This window comes from Pongo abelii, chromosome 8 (assembly GCF_028885655.2).
Source record: "Pongo abelii isolate AG06213 chromosome 8, NHGRI_mPonAbe1-v2.0_pri, whole genome shotgun sequence".
Lineage (NCBI taxonomy): Eukaryota > Metazoa > Chordata > Mammalia > Primates > Hominidae > Pongo > Pongo abelii.
This window is the reverse complement of record NC_071993.2, coordinates 102,414,930-102,433,139: the sequence shown is the minus strand read 5'-3', so window position 1 is coordinate 102,433,139 and position 18,210 is coordinate 102,414,930. Positions and strand designations below refer to the sequence as shown.

Below are 18,210 nucleotides of genomic sequence, written 5' to 3'. Positions count from 1 at the left end.
AGAGAGAAGTCTTTTTCAAGGTCAGAAAAGGGATTCATTTTGCATATTAGAACATCATCTTAAATAAAATAATGCAGTGTGATTTAAAAAAACACTGCCCATGGTGGGGCGCGGTGGCTCACACTTGTAATCCCAGGACTTTGGGAGGCTGAGGCAGGCGGATCACGAGGTCAAGAGTTCGAGACCAGGCTGGCCAACATGGTGAAACCCCATCTCTACTAAAAATACAAAAATCAGCCGGGCATGGTGGTGCATGCTTGTAGTCCCAGCTACTCAGGAGGCTGAGGCAGGAGGATCGCTTGAACCTGGAAGGCAGAGGTTGCTGTGAGCCGAGATCATGCCACTGCACTCCAGCCTGGGCGACAGAGTAAGACTCTGTCTCAAAAAAAAAACAAAAACAAAAAAACACTGCCCAAACATGAAATAGATAACTTCTGATTTGTTTCCTTCCCATGTTGGTCAGCCTCAGGGCCAGCTGGGCATTTGCTCCCCTGGACTGCCTGTGTTTGTTGATGGAAGAGTTGGAATTTGTGGAGGGAGAAGGAGAAGAGAGTATGTCGTGAGCTCAGAAAGCAGCTTGGGCCTTGGATCTGGAACAAGGAGAGAGGGACTAAGTCTGAGCTGAGTGGCATGAAATTTGAGGTGTATTTTGAAGGAAACCAGAGGGCTCCAAGGTACTATACTGGGATACAGTGAGCCATCAAACAAAGACCCCTTAAAATTTTAAAACAACAGCAATAACAAAGCAAAGCAGAAATGATTATATGGATCCCTGTCCATATATAGGTTAGTGGGACAACAATGTGAAAATATAAGTGATTCATGCTAGGAAGGAGAGATACATGGGGCTTTGAGAACTTGTAACAGGAGAGGCCAGAGTGGTCCAGAGTGGGGTCGGGTGGTCTGGATTGATGTTTGGTAGGAATAAGGGTGGCAGAGGTGACTTTCACAATGGTTGGTATTGATCTGTATTCTTGGGATGGGGGATGAATAAGGGAGATGATGGTTTGAGGTCTTTGGCAGGGCCTGGGACAACTCTTGTGAAGTCTTTTGGGGGGTTGGGACAGAGAAATGTCTTGTTTTAGGCCAGAATATAACCGTGCTGCAGGGAAAATTAGTGAATCTTTTAAAAATTGAGGACCACCACCGGGCGCGGTGGCTCACGCCTGTAATCCCAGCACTTGGGGAGGCCGAGGCGGGCAGATTACGAGGTCAGGAGATTGAGACCATCCTGGCTAACATGGTGAAACCCCGTCTCTACTAAAAATATAAAAAATTAGCCGGGCGTGGCGGCAGGCGCCTGTAGTTCCAGCTACTCAGGAGGCTGAGGCAGGAGAATGGCATGAACCTGGGAGGTGAAGCTTGCAGTGAGCTGAGATCACGCCACTGCATTCCAGCCTGGGTGACAGAGCAAGACTCCTTCTCAAAATAAATAAATAAATAAATAAATAAATAAATAAATAAATTGAGGACCACCAAGAGGGGGCAAATTATGATCTTGAGCTTTTCCTAAACTTCCTCCTCCACCATGCTCTTCCAAGTTTGCATTATGGCTTACATGGAGGATCCTTAGGTTGATGGGGACACCTGCCTGTCTCCTTGTTCCTTGGAAGGATAGTATGGATTGCTGCTGGGCCTTGCAATCAGAAAGGCTGACCTTGGTCAGCTGTGGGTTTCTCTGGTGCTGGCTGCCTGAAGGTCACCTCGTGGCACCTTGTAATGTTGGGGGAAGAGATTTCTGCAGGCTGGTGCATTCAGGGAGCCAATTTACTCCGATCCGTCTGTCATCTTTGCGGTACACGGCATTTACTTTGCCAGTCTTAGCTCGAGATTGCTCAGGTCGTTACATGACCACAAAGTGGAAATCTGGAAAGAGAAGTGCTCAGCCGGGCTTGGCAGGTTTGCAGGCGCTGCATTGATCGGTAGAGTCCTGTGCTTTGGTGGGCAGGAAGGACCTGATCAGAGTGCTCTGTGCTTTGGAGCTATTCCTCGAAGGCCACCTGAATGACTGGATGCTCCCACATCCTTTGTTCTGCCAGAGCAGTGAACCCACACAGGTGTATGAAGGCTCAGATCCACTGCTGAGATTGGACACCCCCAATCATTTACCAAGAGGCACTGACATTGGGTCATGGTATATAGGGGATGGGGGCAAAGAGGAAGGCCACTTCACTTACCCATTTGCTATTCTGGCTGCTGGCATTCCTTTTTTTTTTTTTTTCACATTTATTTAAAAGAAGTTGTGGTGGTTGTCATAGTGTGATGCAGAGAGTGGGTAAACATACCAGGGATGTGCTACTTCCCTAAAGATCTGGATCCTTGGCTCTTTCCTGGAGGATGCTGAATTCATGTCCTTGAAGAAGTTTTGGAGCTTCTGAGACCTCTGGGTGAAATACACTCTTTTCATATTGGACATCACAATCACCTGTGAGGAGGTCCTGGACAGTGCTTGGACCTCTAAACCATAGATTCTGATTTAATGGCTCTGGTACATAGGGGGTTATTTTGTTGCTGTAGTTCTGCAGGTGTTTCTAATTTTCAGCCATACTTGGGAACCTGCCCACTAGTTACTGATCCAGGGAAGCTCTTCCGATTCTTCAGGTGAATTCTGCGTCTTTGTTTCCTCATACGGGCCTTGAACCGGAATCCTACCCTTGACCACGTGTTCGGTCTTTACTCCTCTGTGTGCTGCTTTCCAGCCTGTATTTTGGAGTGCTTTTCCCCGGCTTTGCCTCAGCCTAGATCAGGGCTGGTGACTCACTTCTTTCTTATCTATGAAGAAAAGGAGAACTCCATGTGGGGATTTTGATGGGCAGATATTCTGGAACATTTTTTCACAAAGCTTCCTGCTTGAGGCTCAAATACGTAGTAGCTTCTTGCTGCGGAAATCCAGGCCCTGGGGTGGAGATAGACAGGGCAGCCTCGTGACTGGTATGAGAAAAACATCTTTATTTACTGTCTTTTGTCCATCATGAAAGGCTTAGTATTTCTTTATTTCTTTTTTCTTTTTTTTTTGAGATGGAGTGTCACTCTGTCACCCAGGCTGGAGTGCAGTGGCATGATCTTGGCTCACTGCAAACTCTGCTTCCCTGGTTCAAGCGATTGTCCTGCCTCAGCCTCCTGAGTAGCGGGGATTACAGGTGCGTGCCACCATGCTTAGCTAATTTTTTATTTTTAGTAGAGATGGGGTTTTACCATGTTGGTCAGGCTGGTCTCCAAACTCCTGAACTCGTGATCCACCCGCCTCGGCCTCCCAAAGTGCTGGGATTACAGGTGTGAGCCACTGCGCCTGAAGGCTTAGTATTTCTACCACTGTGTTTCTTAGGCCCTGTAGACTCTGGGACAGCAGACTCCAGGGAGTCATAGGTAGGCATTGCCAGGGAGCAGGGCTGAATCCGTGACATTTTTAATATGGGCACTTGTCAAGATAAACTTCTGTAAGTGCATAAGTAGGGCTGTGGATCAAGTCCCAGCAGATGTTGGGTCACGTGGCATCAGGCAGGGGCTTTTAAGACCCAGAGCTAATAGGAGATCTCGACAAGACCAAATTATAGGGGCTGTTCTCACCTCCTTGCTTTTGCCTCCATTGTCCTCCATTTCTCCCTGTGCCTGGTCCACTCCCATCCAACCTTTAGGATTTCCTGAGGCCTTTGTCCATGCTAGGAAGTATCTTTTCACCTCCACTGCATCAGGTGCCCCTGCTCAGTGCTCCCATAACACAGGTGCATACTCAGATCACTACACTTACCGTAGAGGGTTTAGCTCAGGGGTAGAGCATTTGACTGCAGATCACTACAATTACCCATTATTTTATAATTCATTTTGAGTGTCTGGATTTATCTTTTATTCAGATCAACTTGAGGGTCTTGTTCACTTTTGTATCTCCATCACCTTGCATACTTCCTGGAGTGTAATAGGGCTCAATAAATATTTGTTAAGTGAATGAATCAATAAATTCTTTGTGGGAGTGATATAAATAAGTACTATCAAGATCTTATTGTTGAACATTGCTTACTTATTACAGTGCTGTTACCTTGCACATAAACTTATTTACAGTCTTGTATTGAAGATGCATGTTAAGGGAGATTTTTCTAGCATAAAGAGTATTCCAGACTGTTTAGGACACTGAGCACTTTTGATGTATGGCAAGCATTTTAGTGGAAAGTGGGGTGCTTGAACTGTATTTCCTTGACTTTAATACTTCTGTGAAAGTATTTTTGATAAGTATTTTTAATTAGTTAATAGTGTGTGTGTACTTGTTTATTGTATTAATTTTTTTGCTTAATAGTATAAGACTAGTATGTAGTCCAGCATAGTGAAAGAGTCGTGGATTAGGCAGTCGAGAGACCTAGATTGACCTCTGCATCTAACTATGGGAGTGGGCAAGTCAGTTTCCTGCTTACATTTAATTCATGTAAAGTGGGAATGTTGTACTTCTTCGGGGGTTGCAAATGTCTACAGGAGTGAGGCTACCAACTTGAGTTACTATATGTGCTCTACCATTTTTTTTTTCTTGGAACTAGGCCGCTTTTGTTTTCCCACTTTTGTTAGAATTGTAAGTAGAAGAAAATATTTCTGTACCACAAGAAAAACAATAATGCAAGGGCAATGACTAATGACAACCCCAGTTCTTCTCTGTATTGAGGAGACAGTAGGGAGTGGTGGGGACTGTGGTATATTGGAGCAGCCAAGCCTGCCTATGAAGGGTGACTGCTTTTAATGCTTAGCACCACCTGATCATTTTCAGACATAAATGTGGGCCATGTTGACAGGTCTGATTTTTTTTTTTCTTTCTTTAAGAGAAGCCAGAAATCTGAGTTTTTGTGTGATAGCTCTGATTTTTACGTTTGGCTCAGATTTTCTAAACATATCCATAGATGAAATGTAACACTTCCACAGGCTGGATGTCACCCCTTGTGCTTTCGGTTTTTAATCTCCATTAAAGATGATCTCTAAAGCTGCCTTCTGCCCAAGATCCTGTGATTCTAATGGGGACCATTTCAGCTGGTGAATTAAAGATCCTTGTTCTACTTTGGGAAGTCAGAGTGGGGAAGGAAATCGGGCTACAAGAGATAGGGGTTTACGCCTAAATTGCCTGGCAAATGGTGTTTAAATGAGTCCCGTTGGGGAGAGGCCACAGGGTGCCTGTGATTCACACCAGGTGTTTTGTACATTTGTCATTGCAGGAGTTGGCATCCTTTGGAAGAGTTGGTGAAACCTTTCTGCCCAGAGCTCCTGGACCAATGCATCTTCCCACCACCTTAAACCACTGGTGAATGTATGTGTTTTTTTCCTTCTTCTCAGTGAAGAGAAATACTTTGTTAACTGTAGAATGCGATTTGCAGAGAACTATGCTGTCCTTTCCTATTATAGAAGGAAGTGTACTGGGCTGGGCCTAGGCATATCTGGGTTTTGGTACTTACTTGGTTCTGCCATTTTTACTGTGGGATTGTAGGTGAATTCTTTGACCTCCCAGGCCCCAGACAGAGAAACATATTCTGCTGTTTACAGGATATGTTTGCTTTGCAGACTAAAAGAGATAATCTATGCAAGAAGTAATGTATGCACGAATGCTTATATTTGCCCAGGGAGAATAAAGTCCTGGGCAAATAGAAGGTAATACTGTTTGGCTCTGAGATGTAGAGCAAGGCAATTCTCCTCCTATCTGCTACATTTATTAACTTTATTAACACACTTTTCAAGTTGGAATTCCAGATATAAGTGTTACAGTGTGGCTGCCATAGTCAGCCCAATTCAACTGACCACCAGTTTGGGGCTTCCTGCCTTGACTTTTGTGATGTTCATAGACACCTTCATCTGCCAGTCTCATAGGGGTATTCAAGCAGGGCACTTCTGAGCCAACAGATACATTAAAGTGTGAAACTGATATGTTGGAAATAATGGGTTTTAAATACTTATTTTCTGAGACTTCCAGAGTGGTTCTTCAAGAGATTTCCATTCTCTCTTTCTTTTTTTTTTCCCTTCCTACCAGCATAGCTACCATTTTCTTGAAAGATGAATTGACATTTCACAATTACCTTCATTTTTATTTGAGATCAGAGAATTTCACAGTTAACAAATGTTCTTCCTTTTTTGAAAGAAACTTAATTACTCATCACAGCAGGTACACATCTTGCCTCTATGACAGTTGAAAGAGGCAAAAATATGTCCTTAGTAACAATGTGTTCCAGTGCTGAGGTGAGAGTGCCTCCAGGTATGACAGCTAGTTGATGTTGGAGGTCTTAGGTGAGATATCGAGGGACAGGACCACCATGAGCCAGGGACGCTGAAGAACCCATGCACCTTTATTTCAGCTACTCTTTGTAGAGAAAAGCTGGCCTGTTTAACACTACCTGGTCAGCTCCTATGATGTGGATCAGGTGCTCTTGTGACCCACTGAGACAGATCCCAGTGGGATGGCCACTGGTGAGTTGGCAGGATGCTGGGGGTTGGAACAGGAAGGAAAGGCAGTCAGTTAGGTAAGCAGGCCCAGGATTAGGGAACCAGATCAGCCACAGGAGGCTGGCTGTCCAGACTGCCCTGTCCAAGGGGACACAGTGACATTCTGAGTCCCAGAACCTGAATCCCATCTGGTAGGCAGGAAGGGCTCTGTAGTGGAAGTCCTCAGGGAAGCAGATGGCATCAGGTAGCAGGACACTTATGCATTCAACAAATATGTATTAATGCCTGCTCTGTGCCAAGGCACTGTTCTGGGGATTCAGTGGTCATAAGACAGACTGTGTCTATGCCTCCCTGGACCTTAGATTTGAGTGGGAATGATACATAAGAATGTGAGCTCCGTGAGGACAGGGGTCTTTGCTTGTCTTGTCTTGTTCACTGTTGTATCCTCAGCTCTTAGAAGAGCACCTCACACCTGATGGGTGTTCACTAAGTATTGTGAGCAATACTTATGAAGGAAGCAAACAACTAAATAGACAGTATAATTTCAGGTGGTAATGAGTGGTATGAAAACAGTAAAACAAGGTGAGGGGCTGGCGGGGCTCTTTTTGAAAGAATGGTCTAAAAAGGCTTCTATGTATGTGAGAGAGAAAAAGAAGGAGATTGGTTTTGTGCAGAGACCTGAGTGGAGTAAAGGAACCAGAGGAGGAGGAGTGTTCAGGCAGAGGGAATAGCAAGTGAAAAGAAAGGCCTTTGACGTAGGATAAGCTTGGCTTAGTAGAGGAACAGTTTGGCTGGACTTGGGCTGGTGGGTGTTTATAGGGAGGGAGAGTGATGTGAAATAAGAGCAGTAGGTGGGAGCCAGACCCTGTAGGCCATGGTAAGGAGTTTGATTTTTACTCTGAGAGTGATTGGATGCCATAGTCCATGTGATCTTCTTTGTGCTTTAACATTTTTCCTCTGGATCCTGAGTGCAGAATAGATTCTAGGGGCAAGAATCAAATCTGTATAATCTATCGGAGGTCCTTCCAGTGGTCCAGGCAGGAGATTAGGGTGTGGCTTGGATTAGAGTAGTGATGATTGAATGATACGAAGAAGCGGTCAGGCTCAGGATACATTTTGAAGGTAGAGCCTTCTAGGTTGCATGTGGGGTGTGAGTAAAAACAAGAGTCGAGGATTAGTCCAGTGTTTTTGGCTAGGCGAATGACGTTGCCGTTCACTGAGATAAGGAGCAAAGAGGGACCCTAAGGGTTCTGTTGGGCCATCTTAGGTTTGAGATGCCCATTCGATATTCCCATAAAGATGTAGAGTTGGCTGGGGCTGGAAATGGTATCTCTCAGAGTCGTCGGCATATAGATGATATTTAAAGCCATGAGACTGAATGAGATCATCTAGGGAGAGAAAGGAAGAGATGCGTAGGATTTTTGACAGAGGGAAGAGGGAAGGCGAAGGCAAAGGGTATATTTTCCATATAGAGTCCCTACTAAGAAGTAAATAAAGACATGCTAATGAATATGGTTTCCATTTTATGCAAATATGAATTATACAAATGAGATAATATGGTATAAAAGTAGTCATAAAGCCTCACCTTATGTAAAAAGTTTGAAGTGCTGTGACTTCCCCAAATCAAGAAAATTAGTTTCAAGATTGAATAATTATAAATCTGGTCAGCTGAGTGAATTATTAGCAAGCAAGAACATCCCGCAGCCTTTGCCAATAGCCTGTAAGCTACATTGCTCTTAGGCACTGGAACTTCTACAAGCCATTTCAATGACTAAATTTAATTTACTGTTATTACATTTCAGATATTTTTCTCATTCAATAGTTATATCATCCAAAAGTTCATTGAGGGTTCACTAAGTGAAAACATACCTGAAAATCAGTAATTTTGCAATGAGAAGTTAGATATGATAAAATTTTCTGAAGAAGGCCAAACAGGCACCGTGATTTACAGGGCTAGAAGTTAGAAGATATTTATGATTATCTTCAAAATATCAAGGATAAATGCTACAGGATAACAAATATACTGTAATGGTTGTGGTAGATGTATGCATTCCACCTGTACCCCTCAACTGCCATCGACTGATACGAGAAAATCAGTTCTGATTCATGCACATCTTCATCTATTTGTGGGCTTCTGGCATAAAATGCAGCTGCCCCATATTTGCTTTGTCTGTTTCCCAGACAAATCGTCCCATTGAGCTTCTTCCATCTTCTCGTTGGGCGCCTTAGTTTTCCCATTTTGAGGCTCCTAGTGAGTTCCTTTAGTCTTGCAGTCTCTAGCTGCCATAGACATTTTTGCCTTTTCCCACCATCACTGGCTCCAAAGCCTATTTGCCTACTCCTCCCTCTGCTTTTGTGAGCCTTCCTCCGTCTGACTGCCTTTGTGAGCCTTCCTCCGTCTGACTGCCTTTGTGAGCCTTCCTCCGTCTGACTGCCTTTGTGAGCCTTCCTCCGTCTGACTGCCTTTGTGAGCCTTCCTCTGTCTGACTGCCTTTGTGAGCCTTCCTCCGTCTGACTGCCTTTGTGAGCCTTCCTCCGTCTGACTGCCTTTGTGAGCCTTTCAGTTTAGGAACCCCCCAATCCCCCTGCCCTCAAAGCTTTTGAATATCCTCACAATTTCCTTCTTTGAAAACATTTTCAATCCTTCCCTCAACCCCAACCCCATGTGGTCTTCTCAGGCCTTTTGTGGAAATGATGTTGAGAGAGGGCAGGGTGATCAGCAGCATTCTAGAATGGGGTCTGTCCCTCCCGTGGGCATGGGCAGTGCTGACTTGCTTCTACATGTATTTCAAGACTCCCCAGCTTGAGTGAAAAGTACACTCTGGTACTTCCGGAACATGTAATCTCTAGAAAATGGACGTTAATTGTGTAGTGTTCTGTCTATGACCAACGGTTTATGGCAAATGAGGGTTTCAGTGGAACGGTATTTATAATGAATGGCATCAACCCTGGTTTTCATTTGTTGTCTTTTCTCACAGAGTGGAACTTAAATAAAATTAAAAAGAATGAAACTTACTGGCATTCATAGGGGGAGGATTTTTCCTTCTGATTCCTCCTTCAGTAAGTGATTTCAGGAATAAAAAATATATGGGATCTTCCCATGCCCTTGGAGACTTAGAGTGGTGGGACATTAAAAAACTAGTGGTATCCTTCTTAAGTTAAACACACACAAACACACACACACACAAACAAAAAAACCACTGAGGCTGTAGAATAGTCTTCAGTGCTTGTATATTTGTAGACCGTCTCAGGAGGAGAGGCCTGAGATGGGTAGCTACTTAAAATTTTTGTGTGTGTTATGTTTATGTATTATCTTTAAAAAGGATAATAATAGTATCCCTTTTATTCTTTATAAATGATCTAGAAACATTGAAAGTTTCCTCACCAGTTGGTTTTATAACTCCTCTTGCTCAATGTGTCTTTTGATTGAGGACATTGCCTGTTCACAGTGCCTTTAATTGGTCTGAGGCTTCACATTCATTAACAACTTGGGACTAGAGTACTTTGACTTGAGTTTCAAATTTTGCATGTATGAGGATATGTCAGGCCAATTTCTTTCTTCCATCCTTTCCCTTATTTCTAAAAAGGATTTAAAGCTGTTTGTGTTCAATATTTTCTTTTTTCAGCAGCTTTAGACGAATATGGATTTGAAATGAGGTGGTTGCCATGAGTTGAGCCGCAGATTATGGCCATTTCAACTGAACGTCTCACTGCTGCCCTTTAGACAAGGTCTTCTTGCATTGTGGAACAGAACAGGATTTGGAATCCTTTGTGATTGATAGTTTCTAACCGCGGAGTTCAGACAAATTAAAAAGCAATCCAAACCCATTTTCTTTATCTTAAGAATTCCAGCTACCCTAGGAAAATACTCAAAATAGAATTTGTATAAGTTGCCACCTCTCTGAAAGAGTAGAGTGGCAACTGAATTCTAATTCAGTGTCCAGAACCAATGATGCCAGTCACCACACTGCTGTTTGGAGTGTGTGCGGTTGGGGGCAGCTTCTCAGGGGTCATTGTCTAGAAGTATCTCCCTGGGCTGCCATATTGCTTTATATCACCAGAGGTTCATAAGGCCACTTTCTGGCCAAAGTTATTGTGACCTACAATGACATGATATCCATTTCACGCAACAGCGACATCTCTTAGGTGTTGGTGTTTCTCCAAGAGATTTACACATTTGTATTTGTACTTTTTAAACAAACAGGAAGTTTTAGCACATTTGCCAGCCACATGTAAAAACAAGATACTTTCTCTTTTTCCATCTAGTGACTACAAACAGAGAGTGGAATACATTTTTTGTCTTTCCTTTTTTTTTTTTTCCCTGGTTTGGAGAAGTAAACATTAAATTGTGTTGGGGTCGTCACTAAAACAAGGAGATGAGCATCATCTCCGGTGATTACTGCTCGTCATGGGGAGAAATCATTCTGATTGTTCCACTGACTAATTTAGACAAGGCACCATCTGATGCCTACTTCACAGCAGTGCCCTCATCCTGCTGTCTTCTTATCAACATAGAGATGACTCACTCCATGTTTTTCTCACTCAAAGAGAATTTCTCTAGTCTACTGATTACGGCAGTGATTAAATAAAAAATGATTCCTGCAGAGGTGTGCTTGAAAAAGATGATTGTATTATTTGTGCTTGTTGAACTTTGGATAATTCAGCATTCACTATTATAATCAGAAAGGTATTGGTTTTTAGGCTTTTTGGATAAAGGATCAGGAACCCCTTTAAGGTATATATGCACGTATACAATTTCCATATATAACATTTCTACATTTTTAGGAGATGACATTCCCCTGCCCAGTTATCATGCTTAGTCACACATCCCATTCTAAATGTGTCTGCTTCTGGATAGCTCTGTGTGGCAGGTAGGTGCCTGCTGTAAAAGGTGGCTTTTCTGATTAGATCTAGGTGAAAGACTGGGGAAGATAGCTATGTTCAAGGCAGCCTAACTTCAATAAAATTTACAACTTCCAGAATTGTCCCAATATGGACTCAAAAGCTGGAAATAGTCTCTTATATGAGTTGCTAATCCTTTTAATTAAAAGAGGAAGCAGAAACACCTTTTACACTTTTTGTTTTCTTTCTATTTGAGACAGGGTCTCGCATTGTTGTCCCGGCTGGAGTGCAGTGGTGCGATTATGGCTCACTGCAGCCTCGACCTCCCAGGCTCAAACAATCTTCCCACTCAGCCCCGTTAGTAACTGGGACTGCAAGTGTGTGCCACCATGCCCAGCTAATTTTTGTATTTTTTTGTAGAGACAGGATTTCACCATGTTGGCTAGGCTGGTCTTGAACTACTAGGCTCAAGCTGTGCACCCACCTCTGCCTCCCAAAGTGCTGGGATTACAGGTGTGAGCCACCATGCCCAGCCCCTTTTTGTTTTCTAACAGCTAATTTCGTTTTCCAGCAGATTTCATGTTTCTAGACATTGTATTTATTTGTGCCCTGAATTAACATGTTTATAGCAGTTTGTCTTCTGTGGCCGGGTTGCAAGCTAGCTGGCCACAAAACACCAGTGTTTTAAAAGTTTTTAAACTAGTGGCCAGAGTTTTAAAAATCAGAAAATTTTACAAAATTCAATTTCTAGCTACTGGTGAAAAACTAGAATATCTAGCAGTACTGGGCTCTATTCTTGCATGGGACAGTGGGCTGGAATGAAACAGAGGTTGTCCCCTCGGGAGGGAGTCCAATTTGCTGTGGTCCCTACATCACCTGTTTGCTACCTGTTTGATCCTCTCAGGCTTTTGGTTTTGTCACCCCAACTTACTATTCATTTAAAATCTTATCCTAAAAAATCAAGAGATCTTTAGGTTCAACAAAACAACCTTTTTTTTTTTTTTTTTTTTTTTTTGAAACGGAGTCTCACTCTGTTGCCCAGGCTGTAGTGCAATGGTGTGATCTCAGCTCACTGCAACCTCCGCCTCCCGGGTTCAAGCGATTCTCATGCTTCAGCCTCCTCAGTAGCTGGGACCACAGGTGTGCGCCACCATGCCCGGCTAATTTTTGTATTTTTAGTAGAGATGGGGTTTCGTCATGTTGGCCAGGCTGGTCTCAAACTGGTCTCAACCTCAAGCTATCTGCCCACCTCAGCTTCCCAAGGTGCTGGGGTTACAGGTGTGAGCCACCACGCCTGGCCTGATACCTCTCTTTTTAAATAAGGAAACTAAAATTTAAATGATAGGGAAAAAAGTGTTGGGACAGTAGGGTAAAACAAATATTTTTTTCTATAGAGAAATTTGTGTGTTTTATGGCTGGGCCTGGTGGCTCATGCTTGTAATCCCAACACTGGGAGGCGGAGGTGGGCGGATCACCTGAGATCAGGAGTTCAAGACCAGCCTGGCCAACATAGTGAAATCCTGTCTCTACTAAAAATAAAAAAAAATTAGCCAGGCGTGGTGGCGGGCACCCATAATCCCACCTATTGGGGAGGCTGAGGCAGGAGAATTGCTTGAACCTGGGAGGCGAAGGTTGCAGTGAGCTGAGATGGCGCCATTGCATTCCACTCCAGCCTGGGCAACAAGAGCGAAACTACATCTTAAAAAAAAAAGAAAGAAATAAATTTGTGTGTTTTTAACTAAGGGGAAGGAAAGAAAGCAATAATGTAATTTTTTAAAAGTATTCTTTACAAATATCAAGTCATTATATTAGTTTTGAAACATATAATGTCCTTTGTATAATGTGATTTGCTCATAAAAATACCATGTTGGGAACATTTATACAAATTTACTAATTACATTTGCTCTGAAATATTTTCATTTTATTTTTCAAATAGAAATGAACTACTGAACTCAAAGGAGTTGAATGTTTCTAAGTTTTTTTTCCTTTTAATAGTCAGACAAAAATATAAAACTGGACAACAGAAGTCACCAGTGTTTTAATGAAACAAAGAATTAGTTTTTGGGTCTGGTACCTTCTAAAGCATCTTAGATTCTAGAAAAGGAATTTCACACCACCACCACCAACAAAAAAGCCCAACCAACCTAAAACTTGAATAACTGAACTTAATCCGAATCATTCCTATTTTATGAGCCATCATGATCCACAGTTTCTGTTTCTTCTCATGTCGTCGTTTCCTTTCTGAAATCATTCTCATAGACTGCTGAAGACTGAATGCTAGCCCAGATGGAGACTGAATTTCAACCTTTTTCATTTTTGGCTTCTTGGTTTTGGGGTGAGAGTTCATCAGACTGTTGGTATACGTGACTTGCCACCAACTCTACAGCAATCTGCTGTCTCTGAGCTTTAGTTGTTTCTGAGATAAATGAGATCACGTCTGAGCCTTCCTCAGGCTCTGACATTCTAGAATTCTGCTCTTCTGTCACATAACTGCACACACTTAGTGCTGGGGAAACCTGGAGTACTGGCCATGTAACAACTTCTGTGGGGTTCAAAGGGCAGAGTCTCAGTAGAGATGGGTTCCTAATATCATCGTTTATTTCTCATGGCTGCCTGTAATAAACACGAAAGAAGAACTAAATATAGTGAGTGATGTACTCACCAGCTCATGGTATCATCCTGAACTTGCCGCACTGAGAGGAAATTCTGTAGCTCTGTTTAGTAGATGGTACAGAGTAAACCCCAGGCAGAGAGTTTTCATCTTCTTGTCATCCTGCAGAGTATTTCTGATGACTAGAGCTCTGAGGTCTGTAAGCCTACCCGTGTTCACCAGTGCTCATGAGACTTGGACTACCCTAATACTTGGATTTTACAATCCTGGGTTATATTGTTTCTTGATTTTTTTTGTGGTGGGTCCAAAGCCAGTTGAACACCATCTCTTGGCTGTGAAGAGTCAAAATTGTGACCAGGACAAAAAATAAATGGCACAGAGGCTTTAGCAGAGAAAATAAAACATTTTGTAGAACATGCTCAGCACAGGATGGTGTAATGGAGGCTGCAGGGGGTGTTTTGCTGTGGGCCTGTGTTAGCAGTCATTGGCTAAGAGCTTATAATGGCATTTAGAGCATGGTACAAATGTATATACACACCCACAAAGTATAGTGTACTATATGTGCAATATACTAAACCTGTTGTGCTTGTATTTTATACTAAATATATTGTTTTAGGAAGTTATTTCCAAAATAGCCAAAATACATCATTAAAATGATTCAGCACTGCTCAGATTGGCATTAAGTGGGCTGTGTGTGTAGGAGCAAAGGAGGGACCAGAGTTTTGAAAACTCTGGTTTTAGAAAGGATCTTCTTGGCCGACTTCTAGACTGCATTCCTTGTTCCTAAGCCTGATAATACTGTGTATTTTGCAGCTCTTTAGATTGCCTCAAATTCATTGATTTGTTTATTCATTTATTCAACCAACACATATGGAGTAGCTCTAATATTTACACAGGGCCTTTTGGCATGCGGAGTACATTCATATACCTTATCCCACCTAAGTGTGCTTATTTCAGAGCCCAGTCACAGGCATGGGCAACAGCCTGCATTGATTGATGGATGCAATCTCTATTTCTTCATAGAGTTTTTCTCTTTGCTCTCTGTTGTGCTTGTAAGCAGAGATACCCGTGGTTTTGTCTGCACCATGTAGGAAGGAACTTAGGACAGGTGGGCAGGAGGGTTGCTATGGGAGTTGTGCTGGACAGTCATTCCCAGGAACAGAGGAGGTAGGAATCATCGACTAAGCATGAGAGTGGGGTGGGTGGGAGGGATGTGACTGTGGCTTTGAGGAAGATGGAAACTATTTGGAACAGCTGACATGGGTTGGGCATTGGGGGCTGAGCAAGAGCTGAAAGCAAGGCCTGCTGGGTGACTTAGTGGAAGCTTCTGTGTCAGCAGGTGTGGCCTGGATGTGCAGGGCGGCAGGTGGAGCTAGTTGAGACTCAGGGACAAAAGGAGAGGGCTGGGGGCAGGGATGGGATGGTTGCTTGGCTGTCGACATAAGGGGACTTGGAGGAGCTGTTTCTGACCCTGATGTGGCCATATAGGGAGTTGTTGAGGTGAACAGCAGGGGAGGTACAGGGGCCCGGGGGTGCTTGGAAGTAGCTTTTCTTAGTTTGGCTTATAAGGCCTTTGATCTCTTAGCACTCCTCCCACCCCGCATGCCCTACTGGGCCATTCCTGAGTGCATACTATCATGTGTACATACTGTTCCTTTTTTTCTTTCCTTTGGCCTAATTACCTACCTCAAGTGTTAGCCCAGGAATCACTCCTGGACAACTGTTTCTGGTTGCTGTCTGCCCTCTCTGCTGGAACCCTTCACCCTGTCCACACATCTCTCCCTTTGTACTGTAGAGACTCATTTATAAGTCTCTCACATATGTGGATTGGAAGGTTCCTTGGGTGCAAGATTGTGCCTCGTATCCAGCGGAGGACCTGGCATGCAGAATGTGTTCAGGAAATGCTTGCTGAGTGGATGCATAACTCTTTTGTTGCATCATTAGTAGCATAACAGAATGATACAGCTGAAAGACACCTACAAGATCTGCTAGTGTAAGTCATTTGTGTCATAGTTCACAGAGAATTGAAACTCAGAGGGGTTGAAGGCCTGGCCTGATGTCACACAGCTTGTCCTAGGCTGAGCCAGGACTCAAGTTCACCTCTTCTGACTCCAAATGCCATGCTCTTTCCACCACACCACAGTGGTCTCCAAATGTCTTTTATGTGGGTGAAGACAGCAGCCCTCTGCCTCTGCTTAGTGCCTGGATACAGCCTAATAACACTATTCATACTGTTATCTAACTTTTCTCATCGGGAGGAAAACTATGTCCTGACCACGCGGGGAGCTTTTCCTCTGCATGCATGGTGCCTGGTTTACAACAGCCCTTACCTCACTGCTTCCCCTTCCCTTTCCGGTTTGTCCTAGTTTATCTTTGGGCAGGGTAAGCATCAGCAACTGTTTCTAAGTAAATAGAGGAATTGCAGATTCAGGATTTGTGGTTTCAAATATTCAGTGTCTTTTGCTTCAGCCGGTCCCCTCCTGGCTGCCATCACCGCCTCCCCTGTCTCCACATTGCCCCGATTTAGCATGTGTTGAAGACTGGTAGTGCACGATGGAGGTTTCTTTCTTGGGGCAAGCAGAAGGACCGACAGAGCATTGAAAAGGGAATCTTTGAGAGAGAGAGAGAGTGGGCACGTCTCCGAACCATTTTGTGTCAGTTAAAAAAAACAAACCAAAGTGTATCTGCTGGTTTCTGGACCCATCCCTGGAAGATGGCATACAAGACGGCCATCTAGAAATGCTTGTTTTTACACCTACCTTCTCCAAAGTGTGTCTCCGAGCTTTTCAGCAATACCGATGTTTAGTATGTTCTGTTTAGGGTTAAATTTGCAGCGTGACTGAGGCTGGGGTGTGGCTAGTTCCCTTACAGCCTGTCCGTGGATGACGCAGTTTTGTGAGGTTGGTTCCAGATCGCCGCGGATCATCTGACCTCTCTCCCCATCACCCTGGTCTGAACTACCTCAGGGTCACTTCCAGGACTGAGTGCTGGGAGTGGGGGTGATTGCTTTGAACCTTTGGTCTCCTCTGTTAATTAACTAAACAATGCATGGCTAAAAATGTCTACTTTGGGGAAAAGGGCTCTGGAGAACAGTCTTTAAATCCTTCACTACTTTAAGGAGCTCTGCAATACGGTTTCCCTTAGCACTTGTATATTCCCCTCACCGTTTTTTTGTTTGTTTGTTTTTTGTTTTTTTTTAAAGTAAGAAGGTGATGTATAATCTTCCCTTTAGCTTGGAAATCTTATGGCTTGGAAGAAGCCCAGTGTCTTCAGTCTTACAGATTTCTGAAGCTACTTTGGACCTTCTTTGCTTCTAGCCACATGGGAGCCTGTGTCTGATCCTCCCTGGGCTGGTCTTGAGTTCCAGGCATTGAGCTGGAAGTACATCAGCCAAGGATTTGGCTGTGTCAGGAAGTATTTTGATTTGCTATATTCTCTGCTTGGCATCTACTCATTTCCTTCAGGGACGTCCCCTTCCTTGGAAAAAATAGCTCCAAAGATGCTTGTCTGACTGATGAGCTAAGAAGGAGTTCCAACCAGGCGTTTCCATTCAGGGATCTTGGCTTGGCAGTCACAGGTCACTGAGTGAAAAGGGTGTCACCACACTTAAAATATTCTTGACATCCCCCTTCCCCTCCTGCCAGCAGTGGTCTTTATGCTGGCTAGTTTTGAGAATGACAGTCCAGAGACTGATCCAGCTTGGACTAGCAGGCCTTAACAAGCATGTATTTCTAAGGTGTCAGCCATCATACTGCTTGGCTGTGACCTTTAGGGAATATCCTAAGTGGTGGCCTTCCTTGCACCCTAACCTCAAGCTCTCCTCTCCTCCAGGTGTGCATAATTTTCCTGTGTGGTGCCAGGGAACTGTGGTTATAAATGAGAGAGAAGGGGCTCTGTGGGGGTCCCAGAACTGTGTTGGGATCCTGTCTGTGAAGTTACGCTCATCTGAGCTATTGGTCTAATTCTATTTTTAAAAAGGGAAATTAATTGATACCTTTTCACAGTGAGCCTGTGTCAGTTCTTGGAGTGACACCAAAATAAAGAGTCACCACTTTCTTTTCGTAGCTGTTCATCTGTTTAATATTCCAGGCTAAAATTCTTCGGGATGTTGATTCCAAGCTTCTTACTGTATACTTCTAGACCCTTCTTAGTGTTAATTATTTGGTTCCTCAATTTTCATCACCTTTCCTTTTCTCAGAGGTTTCTGAAGGATTACTGATAGTGATTCATCAGTGACAGTTCAGATTCTTTTAGCCGTCTATGGATGTGTTTCACCTGAGCCTGAAAACCCAAAAAGGAGTAGCTCTCACTTAAAGGGGCTGCGACTCTCCTAGCTCCACACCTGTCTTCTGCCT

At 43.6% G+C, this 18,210-nt stretch overlaps 1 protein-coding gene across 17 annotated transcripts in view; it reads left to right on the top strand.

Annotated features, from left to right (window-relative positions):
- Nucleotides 1-18,210, top strand: part of SORBS1 (sorbin and SH3 domain containing 1) — a 251,763-nt gene that overhangs the window by 67,505 nt on the left and 166,048 nt on the right. For 12 of the 17 annotated variants that reach the window (XM_024252977.3, XM_024252976.3, XM_054521424.2 and 9 more), the window contains 1 exon segment: nt 5,187-5,278. The exons of the other annotated variants lie outside the window; for them this stretch is intronic. The gene's annotated coding sequence lies outside the window, so the exon portion shown is untranslated. 17 annotated transcript variants of the gene reach the window in all.